Here is an 11,389-nt window from a genome sequence, read left to right on the forward strand (position 1 = left end):
GGAGGGTTTTATTTCAGTGCTGCTCTTAACTAATTAAAATAGTCAAATATACACCTCAAGCAGCACAACAATGTTGGATTGTAAATTACTAGAATGTGCCACGCAGGTAATAACGTAAACCTGTTTAGCATTACATTCTAATGCAGAGTATAAAATGATCCATGCCATAAATAAAAATAGCAGGATTCTGTTCTGAAACCTATAGATAATCATTTCTCAGAGCCAGAATATGAGCCTTAGACAGTGAATCTTATCACTGGATAGCCTATATTGTGTTATAATCTTCATAAAAGAGGAAAATATTGGGCAGCAACAGAAAACAACTATTGGTCTATTTCACTGGGCAGCTTGCTGACTGGTAGCTTCTCTGTCGAAACAGCGCTGCAAAGAAACCCTGCCCCTTTCCATCACAGTCAAGGCTAGTAGCTCAGAGTGCGGACGGCTCCCGTGGTATCATACTGCCGTTTGTCTTGACACCTCAAGGTATTGCTCAGAAACATCAATATTTTCAGCTAGTTTTAGCTTTTGACATCAGTTATAACGCGCGTCCAACAAGTAGGCTGTACTTTTCCGTTCAGATTTCCACGAGCCTTTTGGCGACCGACCACAATAAGAACTTGTCACGCTGTAACTTCACACGTGCGCTTTCCGAAGTCTTCTTGTCACATGAATGTGGATACTATTTAATTTTTCTGCGAGGTTGTGACAATATATCTATTCCTTTGGTGTCAGGGAGCCTGGCTTTGTTGGGATAAGTCCACATAACGGTCCCTGTTATCCAGGGAGTAGGTGTGGCAGAGGTGTGGAACAAGACCTTACGGCTGCCGCTTGTCCAAAGCTGAAAACATTGGGAAAGTTTCGCCATGTAAGGGTAAGAAAGACATAATTTCCCACTTCAATCATGTCGTAATTACATGAATAATGTGTCTGTGGGGAACGTCTGTCACATATTTCAATGCCTAAATAAGTTAAATGTAGCCCCTTTAGCTGATGAATAGTGGTGTAGGCTACGCGTATTCCTAACGAGGTTGTCGAATTATCAATTGTTGTCTCATCTTCCTCAGTTAATGCCACATTGTTTCTTTTCAGCTCATTTTTAACTGGTGTTTGTGAAAGTTGGTACAATGCCACAAGAGTGAAGATTTTCTCAATGAATAGCCTACAACTGCGCAAACACATCAACAGTTGTGTTATGTTGTTTTGCATCTTAGAAGACAAATGAAGCCTTTTAATGCAAACTAAAGCTTAAGGATGATCGCGCGTAATATCGTACAGGAAGAAGCAAACGTTTTAGGCAATGTAAACGAGTACGCTTCTGTAGTTCCCTCAATGAGATAGGGAAATGATGGTGTGATGATTGAACTTTGATTCATGTGGTTCCTCGGCTGGAGCAGTTGCCCTGATAATGTGTGGTAGCCCACTGGACAAACAAACCGCTCCCGTCCCCCCTAAAGCGCCCTTGTTTGGACTCAAAAGACGTCCCCGCAGTGTATGTCAGTATTTTTGCAGGCTCATATGGTATGTATCCAGCTGCCTACTGTCTGGGGGGTCCTTTGTCCAGCTCCTCTGTTGGTCTTCCGCAAAGGGTGCCTGGCCTGCGATTCTTCCCTTCACACACTCGCACGCGCGCGCGCACAGACAGACAGACAGACAGACAGACAGACAGACAGACACACACACACACACACACACACACACACACACACACACACACACACACACACACACACACACACACACACACCTTACTCTGTTTGTTTGGACCCTTTTCTTGGTATGAACACACATTTGATTTCCTCAGCAAAACTTAAGACTCATCAATGAGCAGTAGGCCTATATGTATTATTGTTTTAATAGTGTGTGTTTTGGTTAAGCCTTTGTCTGTAGGCCACAGTTCATGGGTTTTCTGCAGTGCCTTAGTTGCATTCATATCTGTGTGATGGCCTGTGATTCACCGCTACAGGTTAGTTCTTGTTCCTGTTGGGTGGTGATGTTTCTTTAGGGCGCGTAGCCAGACTACTCATGTCAGGGCGGACGTGTATTCACCAAATAAATTATGGACGTGACTGGCCATTGGGTTAATTACATGACTAAGACAGAAGACATGTTTTTCTTCCAACTTGTGGATTTATTAGCTGTTCCTATGTTGAAATACAGACTTATTAGCTGGACTTAGTGTCAATGAGTCGGCCCAGTCAGATTACTTTTGTATTTTTTTCTTTTGAAAAGAATAAAGCATCTGGTCTAAGGTTGATTGTTTGAGTATGAGACACTTGTTTGTAAAAAGTGTTGCTTTTTTGTTTTTGAAATACAGACTTTTTACTTTGACTTATAGTGACAGAGTAGAGCGTGGCCTGCGGAGGAATTCTTTAGAATCTCTTTGAATGTTTCACTGCAGCGCGTCTTTGGAAAAGAATAAAGCACCTGCTTTGGTGTGTGCGCTGGAATATGTAATGTGCGATTCCCAATTCCCTTTTAAGTGATGAGCCTTCAAACAAATGCAAAAAGACACCCCTACTGGGAAAGGCAGTTACACAGTCTCTTTGTGCTTTGCTATAAAGGCGGCTACCATGTGGATTGAAGATTACCTGTTTGCCATACCTCTTCACCTATTTCATGGATTATAAGATTGTTGGTACCAAAACCAATGACCATGTCCTAACCTGTTACTTACCGTAAGACTCTTGGTAATGTTGCAATGGTGTGATGATTAAGTTTTTCAGCCAACATTGAGTCGGATACCATTTTCACCAAATAGCTACGATTTAATCTGTCTTTGTGGAGTCAAGTATTGACATTCATATTCAAATAGTATGGACATTGGCATTGGCTGTGTATAATAACAGAGAAAGGGGGAAAGTCTCCCGTAAACTATCACCTAGAATGTTGTTTTGGGCAATCTCAAGTTCGCGTCTGCTTGTGTTTTCTGAATATGTATTTCATAAGCACAGAATGATGATTGTAGACAGTTATGGTTGTTTTATTCAACGTTTATCTGGGTTTTCAGGCCCTGGTGGTGTAGCACTGTGTTGTGTAGAGAACCACAGCTTATCTAACATCAGAGTTCAGACCGGTGAAGAGGTGACAGGCCTCCCCTGTCCAGCTGATTTAGAACCGCATCTTAGCATCCTTTTAGGTAATGATCTAATCAAGCATTTACTTAATGAGACAGAGACAGATGAGGGGGTGGAGAGAAAGAGAGAGGGAGAGAGAGAGAGAGAGAGAGAGAGAGAGAGAGAGAGAGAGAGAGAGAGAGAGAGAGAGAGAGAGAGAGAGAGAGAGAGAGACCCATGTACCTCCTTCCCTCTGATCTGTTGCATCTGCATATAGAGAAATGCGTAAATGCTGGCAATCGTTTGTGTGTGTGTGTGTGTGTGTGTGTGTGTGTGTGTGTGTGTGTGTGTGTGTGTGTGTGTGTGTGTGTGTGTGTGTGTGTGTGTGTGTGTGTGTGTGTGTGTGTGTGTGTGTGTGTGTGTGTGTGTGTCCTTCAGCTCACACAAGCCTTCAGGTTTCCAGAAACCTCTATACTGTAAACATATTGGGGATGACGGACAGGGGAGGGTTGGAACTGGGTCGTGTTGACGACCGCAAGTGCGGCCCACAGAAGAGGAGGAGGGTGATGAAGCATTACTGTAAACACACATGTAGAACACACCAATAAAATACAAGTCAAGTACAGTAGGCTTTATTGCCATTTCAACTGTGCACAACACAAGCTAGTATAGGGAGACAAAAAGAGAAGCATTGATGATACACTTAGCTGGTCAAATTAAAACAAGATAAAACATACAGAATAGTGAAACTGAAACACACAGACAGACGCAGGTGCGTGCACACACACACACACACACACACATACACACGCACGCGCACACACACGCACACATGCAATCACGCACGCAATCACGCATGTACAAACTCACACGCACACACGCACACATACAATCACGCACACACACACACACACACACACACACACACACACACACACACACACACACACACACACACACACACACACACACACACACACACACACACACACACACACACACACAAACACACACACACACACACCACAGTGCACTGACAGGCAGCAGGGCATCTATCCAACAACTCATTCTGCCTCATCACCATCTTTTCTTTTTTTTTTACTTAACATAAAGAGCACATTTTTCATTTTAAACAGGTTCCATATTTTTGGCATGAGTCACCACCAGTAGCAGCTGTTCTGCATGCTGGGTCCTCGTGTCACATGTGTGAGGGGCTGAGTGGCGTAGTAGGTGGGGTGTGGTGGCGTAGTAGGTGGGGTGTGGTGGGTCCTGGTGTCACATGTGTGGTGGGCTGAGTAGCCTAGTAGTAGGTGGGGTGTGGTGGCGTAGTAGGTGGGGTGTGGTGGGTCCTGGTGTCACATGTGTGGTGGGCTGAGTAGCCTAGTAGTAGGGGGGGTGTGAGGGGCTGGTTGGCGTAGGTGGTGGGTCAGGTGGGGTGTGGTGGTGGTGGTGGTGACGCTCCCCCGAGTCCAGGCGCTGTGGCAGCAGGTCGTTAAACATGACACCATTAAGGCCTATCAGTGGTGAAAACGAGACGTGCCGGCCTGACACAGGGCATTTGGGTGGTCGGTGATGGTCCGGCTGGTGGGTCAGGCTGTCTGTCTCGTCGATACGACGACCAGTGAGATATCTCACTGTACATCTTAAGTGATAATAAAATGACTTTTTTGTCCTGTGAAGATAAGAGTGGGGTGACTCCATGCTGGGCATTTGGGTGGTCTCTTCAATGGTTATTATTTGCAACTTGCCATTTCATTGTTTTTTTTTTTTTTACAAAATACTGTTGAAATGTACATTTTCGGGGAATTGCTTTCGGGAAAAAGTTAGAAATTTACCCGACCAAACTAGCAAAATATGGACAAGCTCCTTCTAGAGCAGGGGTGTCAAACATACGGCCCGGGGGCCGCATCCGGCCCGCCAGAGGGTTCGACCCGGCCCGGATGTTAAGTTTTTTTTTTGCTTTTACAAAGAAATAACCGAAATGCGCAATTACGCCACTGGGGACAAAATCGAGACCTGCATGACATTAACCCAATGGTCCTCTCTCTCTCTTACACTGTATTTGTAGTAAAGTGCACATCAGACTTCTAGTATAAATGGTGAATATGTACTGTGACAGGCATTTGGTAAAGCTCATATATAGACCTCATATATAGATGTCAAATGTTAATACTTCTTATTCATATCGTATTAGTATTGGTTTTAATTAAATAATAAATATAACTGTATTTGTATTGGTTCGTATTGAGCTGAAACGGGAAACGGGATATTAAAATGCGTTAAAATGCAGGAAATTACATCTAAGAAATACAAAATTTTCTGGGGGAAGACCCCCAGACCCCCCGCCAAAATGAACTGTCCCCTATTTTATTCATTGACAGTTGCCAATGAATGAATGAAATCAATGAAATTTTGCACAGGATTATCAGTATTGCATTGTTTTCTACATATTCGACACACTTTTAAAACATGCTGAAAAGATAACGCGATAGTATTGAAAACTAATCCTCTGCTTTATGTTTTTTTTTTTTTGCGATAATGTTACTAATGCGGCCCGCTTGAGGTCCTCATGGGTTGTATGCGGCACCTGGACCAAAATGAGTTTGACACCCCTGTTCTAGAGGGTTGTGGATTGTGGAAAACATGGCCAACTGTGAGCTCCTCATAGATCCCACCGGGCCCACCCTGGCCGAGTCCTGACTTCATTAGGCACACTCACACACACACACACACACACGCACACGCACACGCACACGCACACGCACACGCACACACACACACACACACACACACACACACACACACACACACACACACAAACACACACACGAGATCACAGCTGGACTGGGAATCTGACATATGAAGACAAAGTTCAGTAACTTCACCAACAATGAAACTGAGAAAAATGCCTTCAAAAGCCTTGGTATTAGGTTGGATATTGTAGTCACTGCAAATTTGACTCTAACACAGGACCCGTTTGGGCCATACAGATTTGTCACAAGATAAGGGAGGTTTTGTGAAATTTTGACAAAATATGTAGTTACTGCAGGAGGACTCTGATGGAGAAGCATGTCGAAACGTTAGTCTCACTGCACTAAAAATAAATTACAGAAAATAGACATCCGTGTGGCACCAGATTTCTTTCCCTTTTTTGCTTATGTTTTAGTCCTGCTCTGGTTGCACCGGATTGTTAATTTAGAAGCGCGGAGTGCGTATCTCCTTTGTTTTATGTAGTTACTGCACTTTGCATTTGTTGGGCGGTGTAACTGACCTCATTAGGCACGGTCAGTCACACACAGATGTGAGGGTCTGCTACACATACACACATACACACATCCATTATCCAGACGATGGTGGGGGCCCCTGGCCTGCTCCCCGGCCCTGTGTTAATGTTCACTGCCCCCACCGGGCCGTCCTGCAGCCCGTAAACCCAAGAGACGAGTTTCCTTCCGCCTTGGTGTTGAAACTTCTAACTAACCACCACCTGCTAGCCAGCTCAACTGCTGTGTAGCCATGCTGTTGGTGTAAAATCCACCAACAAATAATCCGCTAGCCAAAATGAAGGCAGGGTAGCCTTCCCTTTGTTGTATAACCTCTAAACCTACTGCTAGCCAGCTCAGCAGCTGGATGTGCCTGTCTTTTGGTGTACAAACCTTTGAGAATCCTCGCCCTACGTCTCCTTAGTAGGAGTAGGGGGCAGCCTTCCCCATGGCATACGAACTCCTAATGAACCTCCTACTAGCCAGAACAACTGCTGAGTAGCCTTTCCTTTGGTTTAGGAAACCTTTCAGAAACATCACCCTTGTTAGCCCAAGACTAGGATTCCCCTTGGTGCAAAAAACCTCTAACAAATCCCCCTCTAGCCAAAATGATCGCATGGTAGCCTGCACTTTAGTGTGAAAAACCTTTGAGATACCTCGCCCTCGGTAGCCCCGAGAGCCAGCCAGGCAGGCAGCCTTTTCCCAGGTGGGAAACCTTCTGACAAGCCTCCCGCTAGCCAAATTGATCGCAGGGCAGGGCAGCCTGCCCTTTGGTGTCAAAATAAAATCCCTGAACCCAGGAGCAGAGCAGCCTTTCTGCCGGCGGTGTGAAAACCCACCTGACAAGCCTACTGCTAGCTACCCAAATTGATCTAACGCTAGCTAGCCTTTCCTTTGGTGTAAAAAAACCCTTCTGATGAGCCTCCCACGTGTTATAGCCCCAAGAGCAGGGCGGCCTTGCCCCCTCAGCGTGTAAAAAGCGCCCTCACGACGGCGGCAAGCCTCCTGTGGGTGCTTCAGATGGTCCTCTGGGCCCTCTCCATAAATAACTCCTTTTCATTAGCGTCAGACTCAAGTGTTTTCCTTACCCAGAATACACCCTGGTCCTTACTCTCACTCACACCCCCCAGCCCCGGTGCCGCGCGCTCCACTGCCTCGTAGGCTGGTTAGCGCAGATGGGGGTGTGGTGTGGAGGTGTGGTGGTGTATGGAGGTGTGGTGGTGTGCTGCCGGTGGTGCGGTGTGGGGGTGTGGGGGTGTGGTGGTGGGGGGGAGGGGGTGGTGGTGTGGTGGTGTGCTGCCGGTGGTGCGGTGTGGGGGTGTGGTGGTGTGACGTGGAGTTTGAGGGCTCGGGGGTGGGTGACTGGCTGGTAGAAGTGAACAGTCAGGTGTGTGTGTGTGTGTGTGTGTGTGTGTGTGTGTGTGTGTGTGTGTGTGTGTGTGTGTGTGTGTGTGTGTGTGTGTGTGTGTGTGTGTGTGTGTGTTTGTGTGTAATGTGTGCGTAAGGAGGTGAGGCCTCGGGGGCAGGGTGACTTGTTACCAGGGTAACTTGTTGGGTTTTTCCTCTCGTGTTGACGTGCTCAGGTGAGCCACAGTAATGGAGGTTGTTTGTGAAGGACAGTAGAGAGTTATGACTGACTCTGTGTAATTAGTCACGCTCACACCCAAAACTGAAGAATTGGTGATACACTTAGCTGTTAAAAGCAGATAAAGCAAACAGTAAAGTGAAACTGAAACACACACACACACACACACACACACACACACACACACGCACATGTAAGCACATTGTACGTACACACACACACACACACACACACACACACACACACACACACACACACACACACACACACACACACACACACACACACACACACACACACACACAGCCTTCCCTGGTATTCATGGTGTTATATCACACACCAAGTGCAGACAGTTGTTTGGCTAAAAATACACGAGCAAACACGACATGAATGCCCACAAATGCAAGTGGAACCTGCTGCTGTGTTACAACTGCCATAATTCAGGAGCTTTTGTCACCAGTGGGGAAGTGGAGTGGAGGGAAGGCCAACTGCCAAGGCCAATTGGGGCCTGCAAAAAAAAAATGTTGAAGTACTTTGTTCTCCTGTGTCTGAATAATCCATTTGTAATCGCACAATTGACTAGTGGTATATCATTTCATAACATACTATATGTATATCTTTTGGTGTCTTTAAAGGTACACTGTGCATGAAATGGTGAAAAAAGGTACTACAACTATGCTGATCATTGAAACTGTGTCGCTTATTGCCAACTTTGACCTTTTCATGAAAGTTTACTTAATAATAAACTAACATTTTGTATTATGGCCCAAGTACTGTCAATTTTGCAGCTAAAAATGGCTATTTCTGGAAATTCGAAAATGGCGGACCATGGAGAAGATCATGTTTTTTTTCATGTATGAAAAGTGAAATTGTTCCAGTCATAATGAATACTTAGAATTTGATGGTGGTGGTAAATATTCATGAAACAGGTAACATTAGTGAATGGGTAGCATGAATTCTGGAAATAAACAACTAAAAATCTCATACAGTGTCCCTTTAATAGACATCTGGTATTGTAAAATAAACACAGTAACCTGCTCCATCCTCATTTCATCCTCTCTACAGTATATTTTGACCTTAATTATTGATCAAAGTAGATGGGTTTCTTTTATAATCGTTGTTTACTACAGCTAGGCTTGTTCTTTAATCAATATTTTATTACTGTACTGTACTGCAACACCACTGTTGCATCATTTTAAAAAGTGAGCCCTTGCATGCTAAAATGCAATGATGGCATCATTCTCTTTTATGCTTACTTTTGTTAACTGTTCTTTAGCTTCACCCTCACATATGTGACTAGCCACTAGAGAACAGGCAACAAATAGGTCAGAGGCCTTATTGATGTAATCATAGGTAGTGAAAGTGTAGATTCTAAGAGTTACAATGACACCATTGTCATCTGGTGATATCTAATGAATCTGTGGCCTTTTGAATGTGAAATCAGAAAATTCAGCTCTGAATTCCTCTTGCCCATAAAAAGATTTTATAGACAAAATGTATTCTTTTAGACAAAATAATAAGCTTACTGTTCTCTGAAGCACTGGGCAGTTCTTCAAGACCTCAACTTGCACATTCTGCAAAAAGGGGGACAAAAAAATCTTTATTTGTGATTTTCTCAGTTTTGCCCAGGCCTACTTGTGACCTAATTTCTTGTGGCTAGCCACATATATACGTATACCCAGCCAGCCAGTTCAAAGCGCTGCCTGTCTGTCTTTGGCATCACGGCTTCTGGAGGTCTTTTGATGGGCCCAGCTCCTTGGCACTGGCCTGCTGTTGCCCTGTGAGACGAGAGCTGCGGGCCGTTCTCAAAGTTGATTGATCAATTAAAAGCTGTCAAGTATCTAAGCCGAGTCTAAATCGCATTAAGCAGTCGGGGATTAGCAATGCGGAGTCAGCTGAGCTTCTCTCTCACCGCACAACGCAGCCTCCATCGCAATCTACGCACACAAATACGCACGCACGCATACACACACAAACACACACACACACACACGCATGCTTCTCACCGCACGCAGAATCCAATCTTACACACAAACGCACATGCTCTCTGTCTCTGTCTGTCTCTGTCTGTCTGTCTGTCTGTCTCTCTCTCTCTCTCTCTCTCTCTCTCTCTCTCTCTCTCTCTCTCTCTCTCTCTCTCTCTCTCTCTCTCTCTCTCTCTCTCTTACTTCTCTCCCTCACACAAACATAGAGGCAGGCACTCTCACGGACACATACATTCAACCCCCCAAAACACACACACACACACACACACACACACACACACACACACACACACACACACACACACACACACACACACACACACACACACACACACACACACACACACAGAGATCTCTGCCTCCTCAGTGCGGTGCAGGAGGGCTGATGGCTGATGTCAGGAGAGAGTTGGCAGAGGAGTCCGGCCGGACTGATCAAGCGTGCAATCCCCCCTTTCTCTCTCGCTGCAATCCCCCTCTTTCTCTCTCTCTGCAATCCCCCCTTTCTCTCTCGCTGCAATCCCCCTTTCTCTCTCTCTGCAATCCCCCTTCTCTCTCTCTCTCTCTCTCTCTCTCTCTCTCTCTCTCTCTCTCTCTCTCTCTCTCTCTCTCTCTCTCTCTGCAATCCCCCCTTCTCTCTCTCTCTCTCTCTCTCTGCAATCCCCCTTCTCTCTCTCTCTCTCTCTCTGCAATCACCCCTTCTCTCTCTCTCTCTGCAATACCCCCTTTCTCTCTCTCTCTCTCTCTCTCTCTCTCTCTCTCTCTCTGCAACCCCCCCTTTCTCTCTCTCTGCAATCCCCCTTTTCTCTCTCTCTCTCTCTCTCTCTCTCTGTAATCACCCTTTTCTCTGTCTCTCTCTCTCTCTCTCTCTCTCTCTCTCTCTCTCTGTCATCACCCCTTTCTCTGTCTCTGTCTCTCTCTCTCTGTCTCTCTCTCTCTCTCTCTCTCTCTCTCTGTCTCTCCAATACCCCCTTCTCTCTCTCTACAATGGGCCTAGAGCCGTAGGAGGATGCCCTGTAGACTGAGTAGGCCCCTTAACAAGGCAAGGGGACTGCCCTATTGATTTTTGCTTTCGGAGCAGAAGAAAGTGAAAATTAGGTCAGTTAAGATCATCTAAATTCAGAAGATCTCCCTGATTATGCTGATAGACAAGTGTAGTGGGTGTGTAATGGATGATGCAATCAACATGTATTAAGTGAGAGTTTATTCTTGTCATTTGCTTTTTGAATGGAATGGTATAGTATTAGTGTTGTTAAGGATGCGAGCAACCTCACTGCACACGGGTATGCTTTCATTTAAAACGTTCTCAGACTGAAATACTTGCGTCCTGTTTAGGTTTCATAAGCTTACATATTTACTTGGTCCAAAAACAATGAACAGTTCCTCCAAGCTGGAAGGAGTTACTGTTAGATTATCTAAATGCTGTGTTAGTTTTGCTCTGAGAGTAATGGCCGCATCATTTGTATTTGATAAACAAGCAGGTTTGTCTGACTCACTTGCTGGCACCTG

The 11,389-nt window shown here is 45.2% G+C and overlaps 1 protein-coding gene across 1 annotated transcript in view; it reads left to right on the forward strand.

Annotated features, from left to right (window-relative positions):
• Window positions 1–418: 418 nt before the first annotated feature.
• Window positions 419–11,389, forward strand: part of plxnb1a (plexin b1a) — a 126,845-nt gene continuing 115,874 nt past the window's right edge. The window contains exons 1-2 of the mRNA XM_063207885.1: window positions 419–483; window positions 733–871. The gene's annotated coding sequence lies outside the window, so the exon portion shown is untranslated. The remainder of the gene's footprint in view (window positions 484–732; window positions 872–11,389) is intronic.

Source organism: Engraulis encrasicolus, chromosome 10 (assembly GCF_034702125.1).
Source record: "Engraulis encrasicolus isolate BLACKSEA-1 chromosome 10, IST_EnEncr_1.0, whole genome shotgun sequence".
Taxonomy (NCBI): Eukaryota; Metazoa; Chordata; class Actinopteri; order Clupeiformes; family Engraulidae; genus Engraulis; species Engraulis encrasicolus.